This window comes from Cucumis sativus, chromosome 3 (assembly GCF_000004075.3).
Source record: "Cucumis sativus cultivar 9930 chromosome 3, Cucumber_9930_V3, whole genome shotgun sequence".
NCBI classification, from domain to species: Eukaryota; Viridiplantae; Streptophyta; class Magnoliopsida; order Cucurbitales; family Cucurbitaceae; genus Cucumis; species Cucumis sativus.
The window spans coordinates 18517829-18526094 of NC_026657.2; the positions used below are offsets into that span (position 1 = coordinate 18517829).

Genomic DNA, 8266 nt, shown 5'->3' on the forward strand with positions numbered 1-8266 from the left:
ACAAATAACTATTATCACTTGTATATTAACGAAAGTTACAAAAATGTCTCGTATTCGTTTATTGTGACATTTTTTTATCACTACTACAAAAATAGACTCTCTTGACGTTTGTAGTTTTAATTTCTTGACGTTTTTTTTGAAAAAAACGTCAATAAATGGGTGATTTCAAAGAAAAAACGTCAATAATTTTTATGAAAAGACGTAGATTTGCCAATCTTCAACTTTCTTGACGTTTTATCAACTGTCAAGTATTATTTATTTATCCTTGACGTTTTAAAAACGTCAAGTAACTTGACATTTTTAAAACGTCAAGAATGTTATAATTTCCAAATTTCTTGATATTTTTTAAACTTCAAGTGAAATTATATTCTTGACGTTTAAAAAACGTCAAGTTTTATTAAATAAAAAAAAGGGAAAGGCACCGTTTTCAAGATTGTCGTGCTTTGCCCTAAAAATCCCAATTTCCAAATTTCCCAATTTCGCATCGTCTTCTTCTTCTTCGTAATTTCTCAATTTCGAATCATCTTCTTCTTCTTCACGGCTAAGTATTCAAAATCTTCATCTTCTTCTTCACGCTTGAGCTTCCGAAATCTTCTTCTCCACGTCGTCGTTCGCCACGCTGCCGTCTCTTCACGCTTCTCCGTCTTTGAAAAGTAACCATCGATCCTTCACTCCTTTCGTCTTCGCCGTTCTTGACATTGGGGAAGCCCTATCCCTCTCTCGTTTTTGAAGACATTCAAAATTTGTTTTCACACTCGTTCGAAATCACCATTCAAAATCACCACCGGGGATTAATTTCATCTCTTCACGCCTATCTCTTCGCACTCGATCTCTTCATTCTGAAAAATCCGTTGATTGAAGTCCTCCAAACAAACACATTTTGTTCTCTGCCACAAACTGAATTAGGTGCGTTGTTCTATTAAATTGATGCTTTAAAACTGATTTGGATGCTTATGAAATTGTCTTGATTTTTTTAGTTTTATGGTTTCTTCAAGATTGGAATCTATGTTTAGTGTATGGTTGATTAGAATGAAGCATATATATTCTATTCTAAAGTTAAAATGAAGCACTGAGTTTCTGATCCGGAAGCTTCCGTTTAAACGTTTAGTTTGTGAAATTGCTCAGAATTTCAAAACCGACCTGAGGTTCTAGAGCAGTGTCGTCGCGACGCTTCAGGAGGCGGCCGAAGCCTATTTGGTTGGTCTGTTTGAGGATACGAATCTTTGTGCTATTCATGCTAAGAGGATAACCATTATGCCTAAGGACATTCAATTGGCAAGGAGGATTAGAGGGGAAGGGGCTTAGAGGGATTGGCTTGATTATTGTGTTTTTAGTTTTTTACTTTCTAAGTGCTTTTTGTGTCTCTAGATTTAGTCTATGGTGTAAATCTACTGTGTTTTGATATCCTGTCCCATGAGTATATCGTAGGTCACATGTATATGAGACTCAACAATATGTTTGCTAAATGAATTATCTCTTTACATTTATTATCTCTGTCTAAATTTGTTGCTTTCAAATGGTATGTTTAAATATTATTTTGTTGTTGTTCTAGTGAAGTCGTAAGTTCAATTATGTTTTACCCTTTCTTGGGTTCCTATATTTTGATAATCTGAATCAAGTTTTCGTTAACAACAATCTCTGATGTTTCACTACATTGGTTTGTTGGTGTATGAAGATTGGGACTGTTATTGATTGAAGCCTAAGGTTGGATTATTCTTGGGCTGAAACAGTCACTTGTTAGAAGGTTTCATTGATATCTCTAATGAAAGTTTTAGTTTAGAATATAAAATTTTGGGATGCCTCATGTATATACCTTGATTTTCTTGACTTCCTCAAGACTTTGAGGTATTGCATCGACACATTGTTTCACCAATCAGGTGCTTTCCTTCTGTTTCACCTACACATAAACACAATTTTTGCAATTTCTGACATGCATAAAAAAAAGAAAAGTAGAGAAACCTCATAAAATACATAGATAGAAAGAGAAACAAAAAGTTGCATACTGCATTTGCAAGTGGATACTGTGTTAGGAAGATAGTGTAAGAAAGCTTGACTTACTCCCAATATAAGCAACATCACTAGAATAGAATATACATGCTTCATTTTAACTTTAAAATTTTATATGTTTTTTTTTTTAACTTTAGAAGTTAATTATCATTTTAACTTTCTATATCTTCTTGATTGTGATAAGGCACATGGATACCTACATAATATTATAATGGTTTGTTTTACAGTTCTCAAACTAATAGTACCATAAGTTTATTATGCCCATTCATCTCAATTGATTAGTTTTTAATTTTGTTTAAAACTTGTATACTATGCTAATTGTTTCTTGATTTTGATTGATAGCCTTTGATTCATACATCACATGGACAATTTAACTAACAAAGAACTTGGTGTTGATGAGTTGAATGCAATATTTGGAATTGAGGATGATGAACATATTGGTACTGAAAATGAAACCTCAAAGCAAACATGAGACCATGAGGACCAACTATTATGTTTGATGTAACTCGCATTAGAAGTTTGGGAGAGAAGAAGGTGGTTGTGTGAAACTTTACATTGGTGGCCTATATGACGTAAGTCAATTTCATTTGTTTAGATCTAAATATATGTATCTCATTTACGAGTTTATAATATTTTGTAGGTACTTGTATTCATCTGTTCTTGGTTCGAAGGAAAATGTACTGTACGTCTTTGTAGATTCGTCCCTCACCTCTGTCGAACACTCACAAGAATCTCGAGTTCGAAACTTATGTAGTAGATTGATGCTCTCAAAAAGTAACGAAATAGTTTTTGCTCCTTTTAATCCTGGGTAAGTCAAGTTATTTTATTAGTTGCATTGCAAAAAACTAGTACTAATATTTTGTAGTATTAGGGGTCATTGGGCACTGCTGGCCATATGCGTATGATGGTACAATATTCTACCTTGACTCACTAAGGACAACATCGAAGTCAACTACAAGATATATAACCAACACATAAGTTAATCTTCTATATCATTTAGTGAAGATTCTTATATGCATGTACAATATTTAAAAATTCGTTCAGTCTTATATCTTGTCAAAACAGAGCAATAGCGATGTTTCAGTCACAAAAGGACATTAAGAAAAGTAGAAAACAAACTTTATGGCGAACAGTAAAGGCAAGTACAAACATTTAAAGTCATTATATTTTGTAGACTACTAGCAATTAGGATTACTTCGTTATTCAAATTTGTTGATTTTATATAGTGTCCTCTACAAGTCGAGAGTACTGAGTGTGGATACTACGTCATGAGGTATAGGAGAGAAATTGTGACTAGGGGAAGCATTGTCATATCTGATGCGGTATATATCAAACAATTTCTTTTATGAGTCAATTGGTTTATTTGTATAGTGAGTCAATTCATTTAATTTATTTTGCATGTTTATAGATTGATACACGAAGATCACACTCACAGGCAGAACTAGATGAGGTATGAGTTGAGTTAGCTGACTTTCTGGGTTCGTACATATGATTGTGACCAATAATTTGTGATTCTGAAGTAGGAATTTTTTGTTGTGGCGCTGCTTATGATCTGAAACTTTATGTATAGAAACTTTAGGTGATAATTCTTTTGAATTGTTCATATGGGGGAGGAGGGGGGTTGATTGGTATACTTTTTATTAGATTTATTATAGCTATCCTCTTTTGTGACTCTCTAAGTTGAGTTGGATTCATGGCAATCTAATGAAATATTCATATCTATGTATAGTCATGAAATATTCATATCCATGTAAAGTCTTCGAATTGATTGTATATGATATATGGAGAATGGTTTTATATATTCATATATGTTCGAGTTTTGAAACTATATTCGATGAATACCGTTGATCATATATATATGTATATATTTATGAAACTGTTGCTGGACAACTGTACAAAACTATTAGATCAGCACAATACACGAAAAAAAATATAATTCAATTACAATTTTTTTTAAAAAAATTGAAACATGCTTGACGGTTTTAAAATGTCATAAACAATTGCATTCTTGACGGTTTTAAAATGTCATAAACAAGGTCGTTCTTGACAGGTTTAAAATGTCATAAACAAGTTAATTCTTGACGGTTTTTAAATGTCATGAAAATATGTATATTTGACGTTTATAAAACATCAACGTTCTCCATTCTTGACGTTTTATAAACTGTCAAGAACTTTTGCTTTCTTGACACTGGCTTCAACGACGTTTTAAAACCGTCAAGAATAGGGTCTCTTGACAGTTTTGAAAACGTCAAGAGAGCCTGTTTTTGTAGTAGTGTATATTTCAAGGATATGTCAATCGTGATAGTTTTTATAAAAATAAATATCATCTTTTTTATGTTGACGATAGTTACAATAATGTAACGAATTCGTATATTAATTAGGACATTTTTTCCTTGTCGAGGATCGGCTTTTATAAAATTAAATTGTCATTATTTTGATATTGGCGACAGTAACAAAATGTCACAAATTCGTATATTATGACATTTTTTCCTTGTCAAGAAAAGTTAGATTAAGCTTATAAACACTACTTTCACTATGTGTAATTCACCAACTTTTTTTAATAAAGAAAACGTTTTCAAAAGGACAAAAACCATGTCAAAAGTTAGAAAGCTAAATAGTTAGTTTTTACAAACTTCATTTGTTTTTTTTTTTTTTTTTAATATGGCTTAGGAATCAAATGTATTTTCAAGGAAGGTGAAAAGTTCACCAAAAGTTGTGAGAAAATAAGAACAAAAGGTTATCAAACAAATCTTAAATAAGGTACGTAATTTCAATATTAAATATCTCAAGTTTTCATTGTCAATTTCAATGGTTGCACACCGTAAACTAATTCACAATAATCCTTATTTCACTTCACACAAACAACTTTATTTGGATACTACTCAATAAAGCTGGTGTTAGATTCAATTTCCTATTTCAATGAAGTCAAGTTTCAAATTTTTGAGCAATATAAATACTGAGATCAAAATAAAAAACAAAAAAGATTGTCTTTTAATTCACATATGCCACTAAATGTCCCCTTATACATACCATTTTCATCCTGAGTTGAAATCTGTGTCTTGAAATGCAACTGAAAAAACTGGATTTCCACCACCAGTTTTACCGGTTCATGATTAGATTTTATGTATGGTTATAATTCTTCGTTCTGATGAAATGGCTTCTGCTGGCAATCCAACATGACTCACTAAAGTATTCATTATATCTTGGACTCTCTCAGCCATACCCACCCATCCATGTGTTCAATAACCAAGGAAAGATTTGACATGTATCTATCATCTTATCTCAGAAAATATGCAATTTATGTTCATTATCTTATAAGATATTTAACTATTGAAGAGAAGAACTTACGTGAAGATTTTCCATGAGGCATTGTTGTAATCATTCTCGAGTCTAATGTTCAAGCCACCATTACCAGTATCATGTCTTCAGCAAAGATATAGAACAGTAACTGACCAGAGTAGTCCTTGCACAATAATAGAGAATATAACTCCACAATCATAGTAAACAAAACACAAGAATTAAATAATAATGATCCACATTTTTTAATTAACATACTTGAATGCTATTTCAACTTAATTGCTCAACATAAAACAAATCAATATGGACAAAAAAAAAATTAACAAAAACAAGAAACGAACTCCTTTGAAATATGAGAAGGCAGCAAAGACATGGAAACAGTCAAAACTTGGATTTTAGTGCAACACGTTCAGTTCACCATTTCCCATTTTCTTCTTTACTATGTTTGCTCGTTTCTTGGAAATTTTGATTTCTTCCTTTCAAACTCCACCATTTCTTAATCCTTAAAATCGTTGTCAAACTGTTATAGGTCACACTACCAAACTTTTTAGAGATTAATAAATATACAGTTCAGTTCAAATTTGGGTTCTAGCATTTTCTTTCACCAAAGACCCAACATTGAAGTTATAAATCTGGGTTGATAGTTCAAATAGATCTGAAAATTGAATCATGAAATGCTAGTGGGTAAATACAAAACTCAGGGCAGGAAGTTTCTAATAATTTACACTAGAATTGGACAAATAAGCTAACAATAATAACAAACCATTATTTAGACTGCATGAGTTGGAGTCAAATCCTTGCACTAGCAATTTGTGCAATTAAAGCAAATGGGTTGGATTCTAAAAGTCCATTTCCAATTCAATAGTCAAAATATGCTTAAAACAAATTGTATAAAACAAAGCCACAGTCCAGATCTCTCAGGAATTTTCACAAACACCTTCCATACGCAAATATTTTTGCACTAAATTACTCTTGTTACATTTATGTATTACTCTTGCTAAAAAGTATTTTTAGTAAAATATAAAATAAAACATAAAATGTTTTACTTCTACCTTTTTCTTCTCCCACAAAGTGAAAGAAGCAAAAAAGAAACAAAAAACAAACAAACAAAAAAAAACCACCAAAATTTCAATAATAAAAAATGAAGAGAACATTTTATTCTCTTCTCAACGTTAATAGATAAACAAACAATTTTCAAAAGAACTTGTAATTAAAAATCAAAATAAAATGGAAAAAGTTAAAATAAGAAAGAGTCTCGAGTACATAAAAGTAAGTACTTGCCTTCATATAGCGAAGAAGTCGAAATGCCAAAAGTTAATTAATTTAAGAGTGTAAAGACAAAAATAAAGCAAAATTAACATCAATGACAAAAAGTAAGTATTCTAAAAGTACTAAAATAGAGAGATTGAAGCAAAATTTGAAGTTAAAGAAATTCAATTAGACCCCACAAATTGATAAATAAAGGTCTACTGTGTCTACTACCATCAACAAATACTTACCTTTAGGCTCCTCCTAAGTTAGAGTTAGAGAAGTCTTTCTCAACTAAGGATGAAGTTATTAGGCTCCGCTAAACACCAAAGAACAATCTTCTCATGAAAAAATGCATAGCAGAAAAACCAACAAAACACATCACCAAATAGTATTATATAAAATTAAGACAAGGGGCGGTGCCATATAATAAAAGAATATATCCTAAATCAAAATTTCCTTAAATAAACATCTCATAAACCTAAACACATGAAGGACATTTTCAGGACCTTCTCCCTTTTTTTCTTACTCTCTTTCAGCTTCAAGTCTTAATATTTTTTGGTCTAATTTAAGTTAAAGATAAACCCAACATTTATTTCACATACATCACGTAGGGGTGTTTGCCCAAAAGAGGAAATTCAAACGAAGTCAAAAATTTCAGACCTTACGGACGACTCATGGAGTTAAGGGAAGTAGTGACAAGAGAACAACTTTGCAAAGAGAGAGAAAGAGAAAAGGAACAATTGACTTACCGACAGAGGAGGTGACGATCGTAGTTTGAATGTTGAAGAGATTGCGGCGGATTGGAGATGACAGGCATGGATTAAACAGGTTACCATAGAGGAGGTTTGTCGTTCGATAGAGGAGGTTGCGATAGTACTAGAGTGAGAAGACGGGAATGAGAGGGCTGTGGTGGTGACGGGAACGGGTGTCGTCCAAAGATGGTCTTCTTCGCGTTTTGAGATGGCTTATCTGCGAGAGGAATGAGGGTTTTTAATTTGGGGAAATTTTTATTTGCGGGAAAAGCCATAAAACCCTTTACTTTTCATTTAAATTGAATTGAATTTTAATAAATTAAATAAATTATTTGATGTATCTTCTACGACAGGAAATAATTTTCGCAAAAAATACTATCTGAAAAATTCCGCATTTTCCCATAAATGACAGGTATTTTTACCCTATGTGACAGTTTTTTCTCCTCCCTTCCATTTTCTAATGTAAACAACTGTCGTAGTAGATAGTTTTTGTTGTAGTGATTGTAGGAAAATTAACAAGCTTTCTAACCATACCAAATAGAGCTTTTAGTTCCACCTATACATTATTGGATACTCGAAAAACCAGAGGCTTTTTGGAATTACGTGAAAAGTCTATGATCTACTTTCTACTTCAAAAATCATTCACTTAGCCTCATAATTTGCTCAAAATTTATTCATGAAACTTGTTAGAAATCATTCACTAACGGTATGACTTGGTTCCTTAGCACCTGCTCTTTCTTATGAAGAATTTGTGTTGGCTCCTCTTTGTAAGACAAGTTCTCTTTCAAATGAACTGGTTGTGTTTCAAGAATATGAGATGGATCAGAAACGTACTTACGCTACATCGCACATGAAACACATCACAAATACTCGAAAGTTCCATAGGCAATGCCAAATTGTACGTCGCAAGCTCAATATGTTCTAATATCTCACAAGGTCCAATAAATCTTGCACTCAGC

The 8266-nt window shown here is 32.2% G+C and overlaps 2 long non-coding RNA genes across 4 annotated transcripts; one reads left to right on the forward strand and one right to left on the reverse strand.

Moving 5' to 3' along the window:
* Nucleotides 1–429: 429 nt before the first annotated feature.
* Nucleotides 430–3812, forward strand: LOC116402884. 3 transcript variants are annotated; one of them, XR_004215559.1, is made up of 6 exons: nucleotides 430–906; nucleotides 2350–2579; nucleotides 2648–2815; nucleotides 2873–2985; nucleotides 3073–3329; nucleotides 3416–3812. It is a non-coding gene; the product is annotated as an uncharacterized LOC116402884 (long non-coding RNA). The 3 variants fall into 3 exon arrangements; XR_004215557.1 differs by having other exon boundaries at nucleotides 2873–3329; XR_004215558.1 differs by having other exon boundaries at nucleotides 2879–3329.
* Nucleotides 1343–7557, reverse strand: LOC116402885. The gene is made up of 2 exons (XR_004215560.1): nucleotides 5356–7557; nucleotides 1343–1897 (listed from the first exon to the last, which is right to left on the reverse strand). It is a non-coding gene; the product is annotated as an uncharacterized LOC116402885 (long non-coding RNA).
* Between the last annotated feature and the right edge of the window lie 709 nt (nucleotides 7558–8266).